The sequence below is a fragment of the Columba livia genome, chromosome Z (assembly GCF_036013475.1).
Source record: "Columba livia isolate bColLiv1 breed racing homer chromosome Z, bColLiv1.pat.W.v2, whole genome shotgun sequence".
Classification (NCBI taxonomy): Eukaryota; Metazoa; Chordata; class Aves; order Columbiformes; family Columbidae; genus Columba; species Columba livia.
In genome coordinates this window covers 48,416,622-48,440,461 of record NC_088642.1, presented here as the reverse complement: position 1 = coordinate 48,440,461, position 23,840 = coordinate 48,416,622, and the positions used below count along the sequence as shown (strand labels likewise).

At 37.2% G+C, this 23,840-nt stretch overlaps 1 protein-coding gene across 1 annotated transcript in view; it reads right to left on the bottom strand.

Annotated features, from left to right (window-relative positions):
- The window catches only part of ROR2 (receptor tyrosine kinase like orphan receptor 2), a 149,352-nt gene that overhangs the window by 55,859 nt on the left and 69,653 nt on the right, over window positions 1-23,840 (bottom strand). The gene's annotated exons all lie outside the window — the stretch shown is intronic.

Sequence of the window (23,840 nt, the reverse complement as noted above, 5' to 3'; positions counted from 1 at the left end):
CTATTTTTTTTTTTTTTTAAAAAAAGGGCAAAAATTAAAACACTATTTGAAAACAAGATGCAATTATGCCAATAAAACTGTTCTGAATGTTTAATAAGTAAGAATGAACTCCACGGTATTTACAGCATAAAATACTTGAGGCTTTTTAAACCACAAATTGCATTTCAATGTCATTTTTAATTTACCAACAATGGAACTAAGTCTCTGAGCTATTGCAAACGTAGCTTTTCTGTACAACTGTATGTTGACCAGTCCAAGTCAATATACTGAAGAGCATATAAAAGACTTAAACCATGGAAAAAACACAAGTCATTCTGGATTTCATAACAAATGGTCTCTGGTATTGCATTATGCTAAAAAAAAAAAAAAAAAGTAAAGCAATTGTGGGTACATTCCAAAGCTCTTCAGCACTTCAGCTATAAAATCAAAGTTTAAACACAACCAATAGAGGCTCCGAACACACCTGCAGTAGCTCAAAGAACACCAAGCAACATGATAATTATCCATGGCACTATACATGATTGATTATTTTACTGCTTCTGGCTGTGAAAACAAAATGGTCTCAACCAAAAGGTTGAAAATAATCATGATTTATGAGTGTAACACTCCATCAACTGAGATAAACAATGATTTGCACAGTGCTTTTATTTTTTTCTGAAAAATAATTTAGCATCCAAAAATACCAGCCCTGTTTGCAGCCTTAGGCTGAAATCTTTTAAGATTCTAATGTAGAAAAACACTCCTAGTCAGACAGACACTGGAAAATCGGCTTTTTTCTAAGCACACTCTTAAATGCTTTCCTATATTTAAAACAAAACCCAATATGAATCTCCCTCAGTCTAGGCCATAATATAAAAACATCACAGATCACAATTGCTACTACCTGTTCTAATGGTTATTCTGACTGGTTTGACAACTACAGGCAGTGGAACTACTGTAAGTATAAAAAAAAACTTTCCTACAGTTTGTTTAGTATTCACTCTGTATTTGTATTTCAAAAGCAGGAACTGGAAGCCAGGGTGGTCACAGCCAGCCACTCTGCTCTCTGGAAAACAGTGAGAGTAAACAGCACATTTGTACTAACATTTTCTGAACAATTTTTGAACTATAAAACTACTTACACGTAAGTACTATAACCATCTTCCTGACAGAAAGGATACAGTGGAGACCAATGAATCATTAATTCTCAAACCTCGGTGCCTGATACTAAACACTAATTTGAGAAACCTGAGCACCCAGGCAGGAAGCCTGGGTTACCAATATTCCAAGACACCAAGGCAAGGCACGCAAATGAGCCAATGAGAGGGAAATATTCATCCTTAAATATAATCATTAAATAGATGTTCATGGACTTTCCTATCACCAAGGATCACAATTTTTTAAAAGTCCCAAATAAATGGTAAAGTATGCTTCTGGCTGTCTGAAGGTCTACGTACTCACTTGGGATTTGCGTCCACCAAACATGATTTTACAAAGTTACACTACTAATACATTAACACCAAATACTGTGTTCAAAGAGAAGCAGCTGCTAATTAGTCAAAGCTTTTGTTCATGACCAGTTGGCATAAAGTTAAATACACCAGAATGAATTCTTAAAGAGGACAAATTTCATTTTAATGCGAAGCTATTTTGGTTTCTAGATCAAGCATTTAAAATTCTTAGTTTACTTCTGAAAGTCCTCTTTATAGTTATTAATTACTTATGGTCTACATAAACAAAAACAGAGTAATTCCTCTCCCGTCCTAACTGTTCAGCTTGTATTGATGGCCATGGAGCAAGTACGGACGAAACAAGTCAGTGTGCAGGTGACACGGCCAGGAAAGTCACAAGAGAGCGATCCCAGTACTTGTGACTGGATCAAATATTGTTGATGACTAAAAGTAATTGTGTGTGTGTGCATGCGAGAGTGCACGTTTGCATGTGTGTGTAGAAAAAGGAGGACAAAGATAAGAAAGGATGCCAGGGTGTACAGGAAACAAACACCTGACCTACATTTTAGCCAATGAAAAAATCAAACCAGTTATTCTAGCCGAAAGTTAATATGATATGTTACTGATTTGTTTGAGTGGGTTTTTCTATGTCTTCATAATTAGTTTTATGGCTTTATTTATTTAAATAACATTAATAATAAAGTTTAAATAATATATATATTTCTTCATTTAAGGTAACATATTTCAACCACACAGTATTTCTGCTAATGGTCTAGATAGGAAAATCTTATTCTTCCTACTGCAGAATCTGTTTGACTTCTTGGATTACAGCGAATGCACACAGTGAAATCATAATGGTTGTCTGCTCTGAAAGAAACTTCCATTTCTGTTTCTCCTGTTGTTTCAACTACCTTTGGTGCTATGAGGTGGGGGGGAAATTAGATCAGACGGGTAAGTGGGCTTTGATACAATTGTTTGTTATTTGTCTTTAATTAACAGAACCAAGGAACACTTTTCTGCATGAAAAGAGATGAGACATTATTTGCTTATACTCTTCTCAAAAAGAATAACAAAAAGAAGTAGAGCCCTGAGGTGGAAAACAGAGTGAGCAGAGTTCTTCCAGATGTGGATACATGCAATTTCCAGTGGGTGGACAGTGGAAGAACTAAGTGAAAACCTGGTCACAGTCCCACTGACAGTAGCCAACACAGACATTTCCAAATGACGTAATGATACACAGGAGACCGTTTCTGCCACATCTACCTGCACGCAAAGCAAGGGGAAGTTTCCCTAGCCCCACGGCGCAAAGGACACCTGGGCACACACTCACTTGCAGGAGGGCTCACAGGACTTGGAAGTTTCCATCCAACTGCTACAACTTCTCCAAGCCAGGCAGGGCTTTCCTGAGCTCACACTATCATTCCTCATTATCCAGTTTAATGATTGTAACTGAAGCTAAACAGAAGATCAGCCTTGACTGGTTAATTACAATTTCATTTCAGCAGCAACATTCAAGGCTGCCACACGAGTCCTGAAAGCAGCATTTGTGTAAAGAGCATCAGCCTTTCAAAGCTGCATCTTCCCACTGAAGAGCTCAGAATTTTGCATGTATGAACTTCTATTTCACAAACTACAAACTTTCCCACCTTGTTGTTACTGTGGAGACAGGACTGACATAGTTTTACGTTCATCACATGGGTCACCTTTTTTTCTACATCATCAAAAATACTGTGGCTGTAAACCACCTGTATTCATGACATGTAAGCGAAAAACAACACACACAACCTAATTTTAGATTGCAAGGTTAACTTGTGGCATTGATCCATGACCTCAAATTCTAACTTATATATTGAACAAATCTTGTCTGAAAGTCCCATACAAGCACACCTGAGATTTTGTAGACATGTTTTCAGAAAAGCACTCACTTGAAGCAATAGCCTCTTACTTTTAACAAATACAAGAAAACGCTCACATCTGTAAGTAAACTATTGCAGTAATAATCATAGATGGGAGTGGAACAAGCCTTGTGGAACCGGCAGCATTTATTGCTGGAAAATTGGTTGGTTCCACCCCTGAAGTGAGAAGCGCACAAAAGCTGACAGCTACTCCAAGCAACTGCCAAACATGCTGGTCTTTATTCCTAACACTTCTCAGTAGATCCCTCAGCTTTGGGATTGAAAAAGATTGTGTTTTAAGGAAGAAGAATGTTCTTCACAGTGAGAACTAAAATTCAGACACAGTTGTATTCTGTTTTCATGCATTTTATTATGTTTCGATATTTAAAAATATACCTAGCAGGTATTCTGCCCAGATCCAAATGTTACTTCTATATTTGATATATTCCCCTGCAACCACTGTTTACTTAATCACAGTGGACAGCTGTGGTTTTCATTATCCTTAAGCAAATATTTGCACAGGTATTACTTGCTTGTGTTATACATTACCATAAAGTTTTGCAAGCAAAAGCCAACCATGCCAATCTAAATGTCCTTGCATATGAGCTTTTTGTAACAAGTGTGAGCAATTGCCAAATAACGTGTTTCAAGTGTACAAGCAGTTGCCTTCTTTCAAGTTAGTTGTGGACAGGTTTAAAACTGCATTAGCTCTGAAGTATAGAAAAAGACTGCTAACCCTAATAAGCAGGAGAGGATGCTAGAACCAGAATATATATATATATATATATACATATACATATACATACATATATATATATATATATACACAGCAATCAAAGCAGCCATTATAGCAGAGAATAGCGTTAAGAAATTGCACGATTTTAGGTACTTGTAGGAATCTTAAGACTTTTGATGATAATGAAGCTTCAGTGGAAGTGTCCCATGTTGTGTGATGTACTTGGAAGCAATGTATGCATAGTTGGCATCTACTATGCAATGGAAAGACAAAAAATTGCAAAGCTTAATGGGCAACTTATTAACTGCAAATGCTCTTGTTTATTCTCAACACTGGGCATATTCTAGAATACTGAGTTTCTTCTGGTATTAGAGTAGAACTAGAATCAAATCTTTCCATCCTCACTTGCACATGTATTAATAGTCAAACCACTTTCCCCTCTCTATGTGAATATTCCAGGTCTGGCTGGTACAGAGCCTGTCAGATAATTGCCAGCTCATTCTGCTTTGCTGTGCAGTCTGTGATCTGAGGTATTTGGCACAGATGCTGATTCACAGAGGGAACTGCCAGAAACGGAGAAGACAGCAGTTTGAGCTCAGCATGCACTGAACAGGGGCTCAATCAAGATCAAAAGGAGCCAAGCTGTAGGACTGACATCTGCATGCCCAGTCAAGCAGGGTGGAGGAGGAAAACTCACAAAAGTACAAGACAGTTGGCTGTCAAGATGACTTCAAAGTAGAGTGCATTTCTTCTCACTCACCTGACCATTTTGCTACACACTCTAGTCAACATTATAGAAGGCCAATGGTTGGTTTATCATCAAAAGCATAGATTTCCTGTTATGAAATAGGCCCACTTGCTTGAGTTCAACCTGGCAAAGCTCCACGGCAATAGAAATAGTAATCTGATATTTGCCTGGGAGCTCAGATTCATTTATAGTGAATAACATTTTTGTGACAAAAGACTACTATAAAATTTAGGAACCACTAGCTATCTTTGCTAGCAGTCATAGAGATGCCATCACTAAAGTGGTCAGAGTATCATGGTACCAAAGACCAGGAAAGTTTATTACATCTGACACCAGTTTCATGAAACACAGAGATTTTTCTTCTCTAGTACTACCAGACATTAATTTCTCAGCACTTACCTTTTTAAAATGTTGTTTACAACATATTTTTTGTGAGCATCTAGCTGTTTCTTCCTCACTCTTTGAGGGGTAATTGAGAATCTACATCTTCCTGTAACAAAATTCAACTACAGCCAAATTTTTAAATCTTGGCAGTGTACCTGCATTAGGTAGCAGTTACTGTGTTACTAAAGGTATGGGAGGTTATTCTTCATGGTATGTATGCATGTTCACATGCTTTGGGAAAACACTTAGGGAATTCTGTTCAAAGCACCAAGTGAGATGCTAACCACAACCTAACCATTAGCTGTCTGCTGCGGCAGTGAAGAAATGAATCTTTGAAAAGACTGGAGTGGTTATTTGCATGCTCTGCACTTTTATTGCTAGACATTAAATTAAGAATACGCTGGGAAAAAGCTTCTCTGCATCTTCCTCTAGATCTACTACTTACTGCCTCTTAGCTTTCCTCTTAGCCAACATAAAAGAGACTTGGTGATTTACAGACCAGCTCTATGAATGTAGATAAGATCTGGTCAAAGATCTAAAACAAAACAAAGAACTCTGTTTTACTCTTGGAATGGCTTCTCAAATATTTAAAACTAGTATGACCCAGAAAGCCAACCAATTGATATACTGCCCTTGACCTTGTCATTCTTGCCTAGTTTGTTTTTCTCTGCTCTGTCTCTGTATTCTGTCTTGTATATACTAATCTGAAATACCTAACCTCACTCGTTTGATAAAATAAGCACTGTACAGATAATAGATTATTAAGTGCTCTGCTCAGTTGCTTGGCTGTCAGTATCTCCTGACTATGCAATACGGCAGAGACATTGATTTTGTTAGTATGACTTTTGGAAGAAAAATGTCATTAGAAAAGCCTGTTAAGGTGTTCCCTAGGATAATTAAAGTCATACCCAAAACATATTCTAATAATATTTATTTTCATTTTGTTTATTTATTAGATGAATATATATATTGTTTGGATTTCTCCCACTTGGAAAAAAATTAAAAGTAAATTAATTTATTTCTCAAAAAATAAAATTCTCTATGTATCTATAAACATATGTATCTCCAGTAAAACTAAAAGTCAGTCAAACTTCTAATGCAGGAATCTCAGTTATAACACAGGCAAATGAACTCCATTTTCTCCTTATACTTGCCTCACAAACACAACAGATACAGTCTTTGCAACAGAGAGAAGCAGTGTTAAACTTGAACATGCAAACATGATATGTCATTCTAAATATAATAAAAGAACAGAAAAAAAAATATTGTGCATATAGAGGAAACAAAACAGGCTGCACTGCGTATACATATTTCTCCCTCCTGTTTTTCTCCACTTCTGCACCAAAATAAGTACACAAAAAATCCAAGCCCTCTCTCCAAAACCTGTAATAGTATCTAAACTTCACAGCTCATGCAGAAATTGAAAGATAAATCAGAATTTAGTATCTGACAGTACAATTCTCGCATGCTTACAACTGCTAATAGGAGTCTGAGATAAGATCAATAACAGATGAAGTCCTTAATTGGCATAAATGCCTTTCCATGAGAAGTTCTACGAAATGGCAGAAGTAAAATTATAATGACGAAGAACAATATTCATGGACTGCAAAAGTAATATTTCAGGAATATGTATCCTTGCCACAGCACAGTAACTCAATTTTCAGTAGTCACAGAAGGAATGAATTCCCTTAGCATAATCCACCCTTCTACCCATCACTTTCTATGAGGCAAAGGCTACCATGAACTTTCAGTCACTAGGTTTGTCAGGACTTTGTGAAACTACTTCATAAACAAAGGAGGCAACATAAATACTGTATTATGTTACTGTAACAAGGCTTTTAAGCAGATTAGGCGTGACCTTACTGGCCTGAGTCATAAAACGGTAATTCTTAGAGGACTTAGAATTTATGGTAAAATCTGACTCGCGTAACAGCCCTTTGCTCCTTCTTTTTGTACAAAAGGCTATATCACATTCTGATTTATTGCATTCTGATTGCGATACTTTTCATTTATGTTTTAAAAGAGATTTATAACAATTTTATTAATAGAGCTTCAGTACAATGATGACAAGCAAGTCAAAAACCAAGCACTTCCATATGCATTTTGCTTTTCAAATAAATAATCTAACACTCAAACGCCAACCTCAAAGTGCTAGGATATCAACTACAAATATTCTATCAGCTAGGTTAGTGTAAGATCTAATTATGTCAGTTTACTGCAAAAGTGTGTCTAATGAGGTATATTGTGCAATATCATTTAGTACAGGATGCAAGTATGATTGAATTCCTGTAGATTTTCTACATTCCAGTGACTAAGCATTCAAAAGAAACTGCTTAGGTGCAGTAATGCTTAACACGGAGTAATAAAGTAACATCAAGGCTTTATGTTACGTTGACATTTTCCTCCACAGACTGTCTAGCTAAGGTCTGTGACACAAATTGCTCAGGGAAACTGAGCTCAGGTTGCCAAACAGCAGTGGGAACACAGGCTGTAATTAGTACTCATCCTACTTCAGTCAGCTAAAATATAAAAATTCAGACTTGCTTGGAGGATCTCTGGAGAGCAAATTATAATTTAGCACCAACAGGAATGAAATTATTCAACACTACCTCAGACTTTTTCGTAGCATTAGACACTGCAATTTTCTGAGAGTTTCTGATATTTTAATTGTGGGAAATATTTTCAAGAGTAAAAGTTATGCATAACTGATTTGAAGATGATTACAGGACTCAAGGATAGAAAATAAATGGCTTGTATAAAAAATAATTTGTTAATTCTTTGCTGTACCCTGTGTAATGGACCTACAGAAACATGTCTGTAGGATGGGACAATAAAATGTTGTGTTAGTTGTACTAGTGAGAAGCCCTTTGAAATTCAAAGCAGTAAAAAAACTTCACACCCACCTAGAAAAAGATGTATTAGGGAAAAAAATGTTTCTTTCAGATTTCAAAGTTTTAAAAAACAAGACAATTTAAGAAAAGCGCTTTTATCTATATTGTCTCTAAAATACTGTAGACCAGAAGTGATTAGGACATTAATGTTAACAAATCCCAAGCATTTTAAAATGTGTTTTTTATTAGATCAGCAGTTGCTACACCTAAGAGAGTATCCAGGTTTTTGTCAGTAATTTTTTTCTTTTCTTTTCTTCATAGGCAAAATAAGGGCATCAATCAGAGTCCATCCATTCACCTGAAGCTGTGGCTTGTCAGGAAACTTGGTACAGCAATTCTCATCTCTGTCACTCTTTCACCTTTAAGTCTTAATGCAGATAAATAGAGACAAGAATGCTTTACCTCCTGTTGGTACCTGCGATGCCCTATCTACGGTTGAGGTCATTAGACATTACTTTTATTATGCATAGAAGTAAAGAAGAAATTCTGATAGTGAAAATGATTCCCCAGATTAGCTCCTTAGAAGATGCCATACACACAAACATTGGGCAATATTTTTGATGGGGGGTGTATGAGCCACAATGTACCATGCAAAACAAAATTCTTTCAACCTGCATTGTAAGTGCAGCCTGAATCCCAAAGGCAGCATGGAAGAAAGCCTGAAGCAACAGAAATGCTGTTCATTCCGGCATGAACTGCAGCAGAGCAGCAACACTGCAGGCATACCGCTTGGCACCTACACCCTTGCTGCCTGGAGCTGCAGCTTCCTCAGGTAGCCTGCAAAAAGTGTCCTAAGGGCAGGTATAAGTGAGATAAACTGTATCAGCAAGCCTTGCCTCTTCTGTGTGTAGAGTAACGCTAGCTGCTGCTGGCCACTGCTTATGAAAGGACCTCTGAAGTTGCTACTTACTGTCTAGAAGCACTTTCAAAATCCCTGAGGCCACGAGAATTAATAGTGCCATTAATAAACTTATTGTTTTCCTCCCACTTAGCTGTTGAATGAATATTGCATTTTCCCACTTAGCCTAGGATGAATGCTTGGGTGGCATTTACCCCAACAAACATGGGTGGACGGTCTATTCAGAAACAGCAGAGTTGCATGCCATGAGACATATCAGTGTTGTATTGCAAAAAATGAAGTGAAGGTTCAGCAGTCTAGTTCAAGTAGGTAGTTAAAAAAAGGGCACATTTATGGAGGAAAGGAAAACAACACCACCACCACCATAAAAACAACCTTGTGAACTAACAGAGACTGACTTCACTGTCAGTGTTTCAAGACAGGCAGCTAAGAAGAGCACTCTGCTTTAATTCTGTACCTTCGCCCAGTAACGTAGCATAGCACCTGGGTAGTTTATGATTGCTTCTGTAGTCATATTCTCAGACTAACCGACAGTATAGACTACAGTGTTTCTGTAAATATTCTGGACAAGAGCCATAAAATATGATCCATTCTCTGTTTATTTAAGAAATTCCCTGGACCAAGGATACGTTTCACCTCGGTTTGCTAATGGTCAGTCTGCTCTCTCTCTCTTTTTCCATCTTTCTCCCTTTTCCTCTCTCTGCCTCTCTCCCCTTGTCCCCACTCTCTCCCCACAAGGAAAGTCCTTAACTTCTCTCAAGTTTTCACTTTACCGATTTAAGCCAAAGGACTTGTACCGACCCAATTGAAAATATCTAAATTTGCTGGCTTAAAGTTAGAAAAAGTTATGTTCTCACCAAAATCAATCAAATTTCTGAGGTGTAGTTTAAGCCATTTTCCACTGTGGTTCACTGGAATTACAGGTGTGTTGTTATTTTAGGGTAGAGGGGAGAACTGAACTGCTTCCATTTACTTCCTTAGACATGGGGACTTAAAGGCTCACATCTGAAGATTTTACATTTCTTCAACTAGCTAAGCATAAGAAAGAACAAATTTTTTAGATTATAATCTAATTAGAAGTATATTACTGACTCAACTAGCTTTTAGTATTAAATTAACTTTAAATCTTAACATGTGAAGAAAAAATCCTCAGTTAAGAACTTTTGTTCTCCTATTCTTCTTTCTTCTGTCCAGGGAAAAGATGTTTATAACCAGACTTCTCTAAAATGTTGCTTCATCACTCATCATGCAGTATAGCACTGTGCTCTGTTTACAGCACTGCAAAGCTTAATGCATTTTGTGGATTTTTTTCTGCCAGATGTTGCCCTATTCAAAATTTGTACACAGCAAAAGAAACATAACAGTGAAGTCCTGCCTTTTGGCAAAATGACAAAGTAGACATACATTAAATGTTGGCTTTCCAGAGTTTACATCACTCACACCCCTCTGTCTACAAGGACCTACAAATTACAGCTGTCGAAGTTTTTGCATAACCTAAACTTTCAGCTCTAGAGAACCCTTAGATGTCTACATTTATTTATATTCTTGGTAATGGAGTGGTTCATTATTTATACTAGCTGTTTAAACAGTAACTGGCTTGTTTTAAGAATTGTGCATTTGTGCAGAGATGGGCTGTGCATTTTATGCATCTGAAGAAAATCAAGATTCATCAACGAAAAGTAAGTTGACTTAAATTGGTGCAATCATAAGGGTAAAATGTTTTTCCCTAAAATCTTTTGTGATAGTTTTTACGGGCAAACAATGTAGATTAAGTTACGTCTCACATCTACTAGTCATGTTGCTTGACTGTTATGATTTAACATTGTTAAATCTATAAACAGACATTGCTACATTTTCAAGTCTCCTTCCATTTTTTAAAAACGTTAAACTTTGCCCATGTGTAAACAACAGCTCTGGAGACGCTTTATGGAAGAGTTATTACCTACGTGCTACACAGTCTCCCAACTGAACTTTAAATCCAGACTGGCACTCTGTACATCTTCAAAAATACAAATGGGTGAACCTTTTCAAATAGGGAGCCTTTTGATCTTGGAGATTCAATGTCCACAGAAGTAGCAGGAACCCTTGCATCTCTTATCTTCAGCATTTTGAACGTACGTTTCCTTTCAAAATTGACTGTATCAGCAGAATTTATTATTATTTGCAGGCAACTGGAAACCTGGACTGTGGTCTGTATTATACCGCAAACAGAGTGTTAACATAGGTAGGAGTATGCTGTATGTGCATACATATGTACACAGTAAATCTTAGTTTGGATTTTTTCTCTCTCCAGTCTCACTCCTCCAGTATCTCTTAAACATGTACCTTTTAAGAGATATTCAGCAATGTAGAAATTCAAGTAATTTTCTGAAAACTAGATCAAAAAGTTAGTGAAACAGCATTCTGGATCCCACACTTCAGACCTTAAAAGCCACTTCAGAAAGAAGTTAAGGGCTTCAGCTAAAACACTGGTAGTGACCATGTATCCAACACAAAGGTGAGTGTTTATGACCTTGGGGAGATGGGATTTTCACTCCCTTTAATGGGCCAAGACATCGGACTTGCACTCTTAACTAATGCTCACACAGAACAAGACAACGTTAGTAACTGTGGTGTGGCTGATCTTTGGGCCAGGAAGGAGAGGTAGGAACCACCACTGTGAAGTTTTGCAATGGGAGTTGCTGGTGACTCCCATATTTGACAGCTCTGGGTAAAACTGCATGTGTTTTTGTTCCAAAGACTGAGCCCATCAACAGTCCTGGTCATGACAAAATACTCATTTCCAATTTGCTGTTGCCAGAAGGAAGCCTCTTGTTCAGAGAGCACAGAGTTTTTCTCAGAGCTATTTGGATTTTGAGTTTGATGGGATGGCAAAAATATGTGTTAGCCTGGCTTCGCTGTCATAACATTTAATATGCACAAAGACAGTAAAACCAAGGTGCCAACTATACCAGAAATTATATGCAGTATTGAAAGGCATCTTGTTTACTCCTATCATTCACTGTTTCTTTGTTAAGTAAACAGACACATCTCAGACATGCATGGGCCACAAAGGTAAAAACTCCACCTTACCACAACTGAGGCAAGGCTGTGGTGTTTAGCCCAAGGCTTTAAAAGCATGCAGGTCTGCTGATTGGACAGCGGAGGAGATTGGTTGGTGAGTGAGGAAGAGCATATTTGCCAGCTGCATGGTCCACATCTGGCTTATCAGCCACGCCTCTTGCGAAGCAACATGTGCTGCAGCTTTGCTATGGCAAACCAAGAGGAGAACTTCCATATGGACATGAATAAAACGAAAGGCAGGAAGGCAAAAGTGAGTCAGGGGACCTGTGGAAGTCTGGAGAAGTCTTCAGAAGGGAATGGGGAGCTTGGTTATGGAGGGCCTGCAGAACACTAGGAGAAAAGCTTAGATGTGGTCATATTTGTGTTCAGGAAAAAGAGGTCCCAGCAGGAAAAAACACAAAGCCAGATGGTAAATTAAGTTCTCAGCAGAACACCTATCCACTTGTCTAGTATAACCATAGTCTCCTTTAAACATATCCCTTAAGCATCCAGTTTTGGACTGTGTAACCTCAACTACTCTAACCTCACTCTCACAGATCAGAGAAGCAAAGGTTAAAAGCAAGCCATGTCTTGGAAAGGTCTTGAGAAGACCTATGAAGGCAAAAAGAAAAAGGTTAAAGAGGAAAACAATATGGGGTATGTGAAATTTAATTTGGTGGTACTAATCAGAAAGCCTTTGAATAAGGCACATGACGTCAAGTGCACAACTACTTTGCTCAAGGATACTAGTAATATGAAGTGGTACATTGTTTTATTTTTAAGCCTAGCCTGAAAAGATTGAGTCTGCACAAGCAATAGCATTATTTTTAGAAGAATATACTAATATCTTAATTTACGGGCAAGAATGAGAGACATTTGGGTAAAACACTTTTTAACTACAAGAATAATTAAATGTTGGATGGCTAATCCTCTTCCTGGAGCTTTTCAATTTCTTAATTAATATCTGGGGAAAGCATTAGCTGCAGCTCATTTGTTGCAGAAGCAAACTGCAGCGAAGTGCCAGACTGAGTCATTTCATTAACTACTGTATTTGAAATAACAGCTTGCTATCTGATTTTATAGTCATTCAACCTCCTAGTAGGACATGTGAGGAAGCACAGGCCAAACCAGAGCTTCCCAGTCACTGTTTCTGAGAGCAGACTGACAGCAACAGAACCAAAAACAGGGAAGGAGAAAAGTGCACATGGGTTATATCTGACCTCAGCATTTGTCACAAGGAAATGTAATCTGCATGTACAACAAATTATTCTCTAGTCAAAATGCTGGTTTGGTATCTGCCTCAGCTTCAAGCAGGGTTTTAGCTGCAATCTACAAGTTCATGAGACCTACACAAGCCAGTTGTTCCACAACCAGATTAGTGGAGCTTCTGCTGTTAAGGAAAATGGAAACATAACTTTGGATAAAACAGCCACAGAGGTAACCATGATTGTTTATCCTCTTGCTTACACCACATAACCAAAGAGCCAGCAGTGAGCCAAGAGAGCCAAAAGGATTTTAAGGAAGCAGCAATTTAAAATGTCTTTGATTCTTAGCAGCCTGCACTTACCACTTAACATGCTGAGGTATCAAGTAGACACAGGAGTTGTGACTGACATAAGGAACAGGATATTAAACACAGGCATTTACTCTTCTTAAATCAACTAGTCCAGATCTCTAATGCTACACAGGCTCGTTTATGTGTGAAAAAGTACTACAGACCCTCATCATTCATTATAATAATGATACAGTCCAAACAGTTATTTTCTTTTGAAAAACAGCTTTATAATAAGTAAGCAGTATGTTTTAACATTGTAGCAACACGCCTCAAAGCATATTCTTTCATTAATATGGTTTGTCATTTTACAAAAATATATACTAAGGCTATTTGTATTCTACACAAAGCTAGAATGTAGGACTTGAAACAGAACACTCAACATTTAAGGTAAAATATGTATGTTTCAATTCTGAATGAGGCACTAAATCAGCCAAAACTTGCTTCTGACAGACTAGTGATGAATTATAGGATTTTCAGTAATCCTCCAATAAACAAAGCGAACACTGTTCTTCATGCAGAAACTGCTGGTTAAATCACACAACATAGATCTGGTATTCTCACTGGAAAATATGACATTACCTTGATTGTCAGGCAGCCTTCTAGAAACACTCAATTTTCCAGCTTGCCTCTATGTAAGCACACAGTTTAAAAGAAAAATTATGTGATAGAAGTCATAAACATACAAAAATCCTACCTAGCAATGTAGATCTTGAAAGAGTTTCCTATGCCCTGGATCAAGGGAGAAAAATACTTTCAAAAATATTCTGTGAAGGAAGGAAGAAGGATTACATGAAGCTGGAATTATTTTGCAAAAGAAAATGAAGCCTGTCATCCCTGTCCAAGGGGCTGTAAAGACACCTAACATTAAAGCTGTTTTGTCACCTGTAAGAGGTAGAGTTCTTAATGGTATTTGGAACATGACCTGCCTTGTGATGGTAAGTTCCCTGTATGTTTGTCAGGGAAACAGCACCACCTGTACTATATGGCAAAATGTTTTTATTTGTGTACAAGGCCAAGACCACATACTCCTTGAGGAAGCATGTCTGTTTCAAACAAGCTTGTGGAGCAAAAATGCGGTGTATGTACCATTCTGTGCTTTGAAGTGAAAGTTTGCCACAGTAGAAACTGTTCACAGATTATTTTCTACTAAAACATCTATTCTAACTCTTGGAAAAAATGGTAAATGGCAGAATAACAGAATGAAATTACATCACCCCCCCATGTGTCTGCTTTTGAAGTTACGAGGAAAACTATGTTTAGGGAAGCGGGAAAATTTATCGGCCTTTTCTATCAAATTTCCTTTCTTCAGAGAGCCATCTTCTCAGATCTCCATAAGGATCTAGGCAGGCTGGATAAAAATTTAAGAATTTTTTAAATAGCAGGCTTTCAGAGTTGCTTTATTTAAAGACATTTTTCTTTTCAAATTCCCCATTTATATTTAAATATGAAATTATTATATCCTGTGCAAAATTGTAATCTAGTAAACACAATTATTTTAAGATACAAAAATATTCAGAGGTGTTTGTAATATTTAAGAAAAATCGAATCTCTGAAATTGAAGCCAAAGACAAAACAACTGGAGCTAGAATAAGCTGAAATGTTAAACCAGCTTTTGAGAGAAACAGACTATTCTGCAGGTGCATAGTGAATATTTGCTTCATTCCAAATTTGAACTACTTCATTCAAAGCTGAAAAACCAACTGGGATTTTAAAAGCCAGGAAACCTTATTTTCCTCTTACAATCCATGAATAAAAATGAGGTGAGAGGCTGAGATCCAGTTTTAAAATCTTGAAGCCCACAGTAACGAGAAACAATCAGTTCAATTCACTACTACAGACAAAATTATATTTACTAAGTCAATATGTTTCAAATTAAAAACATCTTTTTAGAAGGTTATTTTCTCTTCCAGAGGCATGTTAAAGATATTTCATTTTACTATTTTTTTCCAAAGCTTTTTTTAATGCACAAACAGCACAACCATGGGTAATAAATGCTTGCACTAACATTGTTTAAATTTTGTGAAAATGAGAAAACATAATAAATGTTTATTAAACTATACTACTGCTAAAGTGCATTGCCCTGTTAGACAAAAGGGATGCTGGTAACATATTTATGAACCTTTAAACTCTTTTAATTATCAACGACAACCAAACTTAACCCACAAGCAAAAAAATAGACTTAAAGGAAGACTGAAAGCAACAGTTTTCCTATTTGCCAATTTAAACTCAAGTCAGAAGCACTTAAGTTACAGCATCAGGCATTTTGGAGACACTGCATAACATCAGGCATTAACCTCCACTATGGCAGGAGATGGGTCAGTAGAAGAACTTGCCCTTGGGGCATAGAATGGAGGAATGGAAGAACACAGAGAAGATGTGAGTGATCCTCTCTGTGCACTCTGCCTGCCCATCTGCTTCCTCTGAGTTTGCTTTCCACTCAGAACCATCTTTCTGCTTATCTTCCTCCACAGGACAAAACATCTAAGTCAGAAAACTCTGACTTACTAGAGTTCAGACAGCAAGAACTTCAGGCAATGTGAGAGCCTCACTGTCCCATTCACCTTCGTTACTATGCAAGGTGTCTACCTGCACCACGGGGTTTCAGAGGTTGGCAGGAATGTGAATGAGCTGGAAAACGAGTCAGCTTGCTGAAGAAGTAGGTTGTCCAGTCTTTCCTAGGAGCACCTCAATGTCCATAGCACTGAGGGGTCACTGGTAGGTGAAATGACATCTGACCTAAAACCATGTGACCAAACATGGCTGCAACTGGATGGAGCAGTGGCATGTGCATGTGAAAAAACAACGGAAGTTTTATGTCATGGTATCAAGAAGGAGATTCTTTTTCTCCAGTAGCCAGCAGAGAACAACAAAAATGGTTTTCAGTTGGACCGTAAAAAGGAGATAAGGAATCAAAGTACCTGGGAACATGGATCCTGCCACATCTGAAAGCAGATGGGAAGGGCAAAGTCACGGCCATGGAATCATAGAATAGTCTGGGTTGGAAGGGACCTTCAAAGGTCACCTAGTCCAACCCAGCCCTCTGCAATAGGGGTACAAATGAAATGAGCCCTACATACTCAGGTCAGCAATACAGCTAAATGATAAACACAAAGGAGAAGTAATAGCAACATCGGCTTGATCCCATACCTATGTAGCTCAGACATAGCAGTTAAAGCCAGCTTATGGCAGTTATGTGGCCTGCATTTGTGGCAGTAAGCTTCCTTTCACCATTCCCAGATAAAACACATCAGACCACTCTTGAGATGAAATAAACACGTCTGCAATGTGTTCTACCAATTAACGTGTTTAATCATACCTTTTTTTTAAACATGCTACTTTCTTGCACAGTCATCACTACACATTGTTTAAATTGATAGTTGTAGACACAGTCCACAAGTGATGTAACACTGGTCTAACAGTCAGTGAACCATCACGCTTTAGTTTTCAAGGTTTTCCCAAGTATGTAAATACTAAGCATATAAACTCTGCAGCACTGTAATTATGCAGTAGCAACAATATAATTAGACTTATATTGACCAAACAGGGACAGTTTGGGGGAAGAAAAGGAATGGCAAAGAAACATCACTAAGTAACAAAATAGTAAATACAAGATTAAGCAACTTAAGTGCAACACACAGTATCTATCTTCTGTCATTCAAGCACAACATGCAATAGCAATCCAGAAGAACTCATTAGAAGTGATTTTAAATACTCTCCATTCAGCATATTTAATATGTGTTTCAGAGTATCTGGTTAAGCAGAATATCTTCACTTTCTCTACATGAAAAGAATAATCCTAGGAGACAAAAATAAAAACTTGACCCTTGGTGAAAGCACCCCTAAAGTCTCTTTCACGGAACACTCTTTTCACAGCTGCTGAGCATTTGGTATATGGGAATCTCACCATAAGGCTTTTATTTCCAATAGTAAAATCATTTGTGTGTGTGTGTAATGCAACAAACAGAAAAGAAAATAAAAAACTATAGGGAATTAGTTCAATGAAACTCTTACAAGAGGCTCTTTACTGAGGATACAACATAAGTTCATGGTGCCTACACGTAATAAATCTCCAGTGAAATAATTTATTTCTGGCAAAATTACAAATTTTATATTGCCTAAGTCTGAGATCCCCTGGAGAGAAGTAGGTTAGATAGTCCAGGTTAAGAGCCCATGCACTGCCTCTGCTTCTGCATTTGTGGATAAGGGCTGGAGAAGCTAATGATGCTGTGTAATTTGGATTTCTTGGCTCAGCCTGATGCTAGATCAAATCTCTTAGAGGTTCTGTAGTCAACAGTGCCACTGGTCTCTCTCATTTATATTTTGATTTATGTTTCTATAATTTGAACAAAGCTTTGTCCAAATTACTGAACCCTCTCTCTTTAGCATAAGTATCTGTTAGTTACAACCTTTGTAACCTATAACACCACCTCAAGAATTCTCTGTCAACTGAGAAAAGCGTCTTGGTGGTTAAAATGTGTTTTCATTGATATACAAGAATTTTAGCAGATTTATTAGAGATGTTTTGAAAAGATCTCATAGATTACGGATAAATATATTCTCAAAAGTATCAATCTAAATAAATAAGAACATCATCATTAAATGTTTATTCTGTTATTTTATATTTTTAATGGGAGTTTTCAGCACATTTTTGCTCATCTGTTTTTAAAGACCTACCAAAACATTATGAATCTTGCACTACACTACCTCTGTGAGCTGAAGGCAAACAAATCAGCTAACTCTCATGCTCCTAAGCAAACATTTCCAGAGAACCGCTCTCAAACATACATTAGAAATGTTCTTCAGAAGCCAACGGCAGGTCCCCAGAGTCACATGAAGAAAGACAGACTTGTCGTGCCATTAATCCAGCTCTTTCTTCTTACCTCATTAGTTATGTGTCAGAAACAGTAATTTAATTCAATTTGCAGTGCCGATCAACAATAGTTATGGACTTGGGTGGATAAAGAACCTTAAGTTAAGAAAATTAATGGAAAGCATGTATCTTCGTATTGAAGACTTTTCAGACACTGAGGTTAGGAAAAGAGAGGTAAGAGATTGCAGATCCAGAAAATCATCCCCCTTATTACATTTGTGAATCCCTGGCTGGTACATTACAGAGATGCCTCATGCTTATCCACTGGATTTGCTCTGCTCTTAAAATATGCCTATATGCAAAGTTGTGGCCTCACTTCTCAGTCCCCTGTCACGTGCCTCTGCCCTTACACAATTAATGAAATCCAGAATTTTGTAGGCACAAGGCACCTCTTCACAAAATGTCACTTGGAGATGCAGAAAAGTTCCTTTAGACCTTTACACCCAAAATGAAGACAGTAAGGGAGAGGACAGCTGTCTAATGCTTGTGTTCCTCACTAGCTTTATGTTCTGTTCTGTTGTCCCCCGAGTGAAGAACTGTGCAATGCACACTTTTGTTCTCCCATTTCTCTTGTTTCCCATATTACATAAAAAAAAAATCAAAAATAAAGGTGGTGAGAGAAAGGTAGAAGAAGGTAAAAGCGATAAAAGGTACCCAAAACACAGTAGGTCCCCCAAGAAAACAATCATCTTACAATGAACCTGGACATCTACCAGGTGAAGGGTTAACAAACCCTTTCGAGTCTTACTTTTCTTCAACAGATGTTCCACACAACATTAAATAAGGGCTAGAAATGGGGGAGGCAGAGAATGAACTTTGGTGCTATATGGAATTTTTAAAGGCATTTCCTTCTCCCTAAGAGCCAAAAGCTGTGATCACTTAAGCCTTTGCTTTTTTAAATACATATTCATTTTGTAGCTTTTGCCAGACTAAATGAATCCCGTCTTTGAAAACCTTTTCTTTTAAAAAAGAAATCATAATTTTCCCAGTCATACTTGAAGTCTGACTTCAGTCCAGGAATGTCAACAAAAATGTATATTAATTTCTCCCTGTACAATGAATTCTTAACTGTTCAGATGTGTGCAACAACAGTAAGTTAGTATTAGAGTGTTACAGACATTAAACTTTTATATCTAAATAAATTCATTTTACTCAATAATTAGGAATACAAGCACTCATTTCTCTGGAATGGTGTTTCTATATTCTTTATACTGTTGTGGGGTTTTTCTGTCGGTTTGGTTTTGTTTGGTTGGTTTGATTTTTCTTTTGCTTTGCTTTCATTTTTATTTTGCCAATGATAATATCAAGTAATGACAATACAGCTGTTGACCCTGAAATTCAAATACTGCTTAGCAATATATAATTATATTATCATTCAGTTTTAAAAAATGCTTTCTGAAAGTGTATTTGAGAACATTTTTTTAAATTAATAACTTGAAATCAATCATATTTCCGAAGAATGTTGCAGTTTTCTGACTATGCAGATGTTTGATACATCTTAGTCTTCCTTTATATGAAGTCCTGAATGGAAGCATAAATTATTCAGGAACATGGACTGTCAACTAAAATATTTCTTTCACTCCTGAAGAACTATATATATATATTTTTTTTTTTAAATCAGAATGTGTTAAAAATGTTTTAAGGAAACAAATTTGTTAAAATTTAAAAAAAACCAACAAACTAAATATGTTTAAAATGTAAAAAAAAAAAGTCAGATTATTGTCACTGCTCAAATGATAGTGTAACTCAGAAGGCCTTTCTACAAGAAAAGGAGAAAATTCTCTTCCATTGCAATAGAGTTATAGATCTGTTGAACCACAAAAGTTAGAAGGAAAAAGAAAATAAGTAATTACACAAAAATTGTGAAAGTTGTTTTTGTTTCTAAATGTCCAGACTAATCTGTTTCTCATTTTTATATATTCTATATATGTGCATCACACACTGGTAGCAGTTTTCCTGCTCTGCTTTCTCATCTCCAACTTCATGCCTCTTACATTGCAATCCTGAAAAACACTTTAACAGGCATGAAGGAAGGCAGGTGGGAAAAGATAACAACAGAAGAATACTGATAAATTATGGATGATTCGATAAAAAATTCTTTGTGGGTAGGACCCACATTTATGTGTGTGTTGACAGTGTGTACCGTAGAAATGACCTTCAGTAAACCAGCAATAGTGGTCAACTGGACTGCAATGCTGAAGGAAAAAAAAAGCTAAATCAGTTAAGTATTCTGAAGGAAAAGTCAACCTTAGACATTCAAAACAAGCAAAATTAAAGTAGCATTAGATTACTGCCATTTAGTATTGGTGAAGATCCTCATGCAGGTGAGGATTCCCGATGCAGACGACGGTTATGTGAAGACATGGAAACAGGGGCATCACTTTGTTGTTCTAACACAGAAAAGGTATCCATACTGGAGAACAAATGGGAATTTGTGTTTTGCAATGTGTAATGCAATGCCCAGTCTTTCTTCAGACGGTTTGGGGTTTTTTCTTTACTTCAGTTCCAAAACATTAAGGGAATGAAAATTATTCTCTCTTATTCATTTGCCTAGAAATTAGGCTTTCATCTGTTTTGACCAATGTTTTCTCTGTGTTGAAAAATTCAGTTGTGTCCCAAGGTTCTGCTCCAACAAATGCAGTATTTTGTCTCTTTTACAAGCTCAAATAATAAAGACTACTTATTTCTCTTTCTCTGCTATATGCCTGATTTGTTTAGTGACTGTATATCCAACAGCAAAAGTCAAAATAAAGAAAATTCATCAGGTTCTCAGTAAATTGAGAGTAAATAGTGTATTTTTTGAAGACTACATAGCCCAGCACACCAATAAAAGCTCTGAAGGTCTGTTACACTACAAAAACTTCCAGCATTCTTTTAATGCAATTTTTTATCAGAAACACAGGCACTGAAGTCAGTGAGGAACTTCCTGGTTATAAATACTAAATAATTATAATAATAGAGAATAGTAATAATTAACAACAACAATAATAAAATAAATCAAAATAACCACTACTGACTTGGCAATACATGGGACACTAGAGTTCCTGATACTATAGTGCTACTTCTAACACTTCAGATAAAAAAAAAAAAAGAAGCACAACACAGAGATTAGACATATAGTGAATAAATTCTTGGTCTCAGCTATTTATATACATTAAAAGATGAACTTTCCCAAGCTTTTGAAAACCAAGCAGTAGCTCAGAGCATACTCTGCACAGGTGCCATTTGACGGTAGGAGAAGTACCAAGCCTGAAGTCATGACAGTACTCAACCCATACACACAACTGGGTAACCTTAACACCCAGCTGCCAGGGAAGCTGCCAGTAGAAGCCAGAACTTCTGGGGGCTACCATCACAGCTACAGAGACAGCTGGGTTCTCCTCTTTTCAAGCTCTTGCATGCCATTTTTCATTCTGTAGCTCAGACCTGCAGGAAATGTGGCCTCCACTGCATCACGTGCATCACACATGTGATGAAAAATAACAGCAACAAGAGAAGGAAGAATCAAAATACAAGCTGATTCATGGACCACTCATATTTCTGACTGAAAGCATACTCTCACATCTTCAGCAAAACAGGAGACATACTACTTGCCTTTTAACTCTATGGAAATTCAATAAAAGCCCAAATAGTCCAGGTTTTTCAGCAGGGATAAAATAAAATGGCCCTCACTAAAACAACAGCTTGAATCACTCTCTCAAAACCCTTCATGCTGTTAAGTATGTGAAAGTAACTTTGTACTTTCTGGTGATGACAGAGGTAGCTGAACAAATGCCAAATACCATTAAGAGTTGGTTCAAAATCTCCAATCCTCCTGAGATTTCAGAAATAGTTTGGTAGACACTGAAAGACTTTATGAAACTGGAGTGCTGCTCATGACAACACCCCAAATTCTGGGCACTCAGTTAAAACAAACTCATTGCAATAATCTGTGGTATTTTCCCAAAAATGAATAAAAATAGTCCTCAGAATATATTGAACATCACTAAAAATGCAACTCGCATTCACTTTTCAACAGTGATGTTGCAAAGGAATCATAATTAGACATCTTTATTGTACTCGCCACTCCACATAAAAAAAGACCAAACCAAACCAAACCAAACAACAAAAAACCCCAGCCCTTGCACAGTGAATTAACTATTTACCTGAAAATTAAAACTCAGCAGTCTTTTTTTTATTCTTCTTCTTCTTTCCATGTTCTATTTATACTGAACATGAGCATTCTGAAGGAGAAAATTTCACAGGAAAAGAGAAAATGAGCTGTGTGTTCAATGCTTTAAGGCTATGATGTCAATGGCCTGTTGTGCAGAGGCCAGTATTTGTATTACAACCATTACTTATTCTTGCTAAGCATCAAGTAATACTGGAAAGATAACAGAAATACGGAAGATTTTCATGTTCTCCTCAAGTCTCCAAATGCAGACAGTGCACTGATAGAAGATAGAAAGTAAAAGTAAACTGTCCTTTTTAAGTCTTAGCAAGGTAACTGTTTTTTTCAAAAACCTGTTCCCCTTCGCATGAGCTATTCTCATTGAAATATTTTGGGGTGCTCACTGCCTGCAGAGCAGCTGTACTTCATCACAGTTTGATGAAGCAGACCTTCTTTGACAGGGAACAGGGCTACTAAAGGCTGTCATTCATACATGCTGAACCAGAGCAGGAGATCAGTCACTTTCTGAGCCCATGTCCTGCTCTTTATAAATATTGCCATGTGTTTGCAATTAGTTAGTGGGATAACTATTCTGGCAGCAAAGGTTATTGAAGGCTGTTTTCCATTTTCCCCGCCCCCCTGCACAACTAAGCCTCATTCTTAGCATGTTTAATAACAACTCAGCCAAACACTAGGGTCCCGTACAAATACATTAAAAAACAGGTTAAATGGAAGAGTTTATCTACATTCCTTTGCAAAAATTGAGTGTGCTTTAGATCTAGAGGGCCGCAGAATGCAATAGGGTAGCTTTTAGCTTTTAGCAACCTATGACAAACAAAAGAACCCTTGAAAAGCAGAGATTTCGGAAATCTGTTTTTAGCCGCTGTATGGTTCAGAATGCACTGAACATGGGGAAGGATTCAACCCCTGCCAATCTGAAATGTCACTACACTAATTTTTTAATTAAGAAATTCAGGTAGCTAAGTATGCTTCTTCAAGATCTGTAAGTATTTGTCCAATTAATGCAACTCAGTAAATCCATTCAGTTGGGCATGACAGATGTGCAACCTGCATCTACTGGACTAAATCACCACAGCCTTCAGGAATATGTGGTGTGACGTACCACACATACATATATCAAAACACCACATTTCTGTTTGTTCTTTTACATTAGACAGTAACTTAGGTATCAGCCTAACTGCCTATTTCTCATAATTACAAGTAGCTGGGTTTATGAACAACAGTGCAATAATTGTACACAGCAAATATCCTCAACCAGA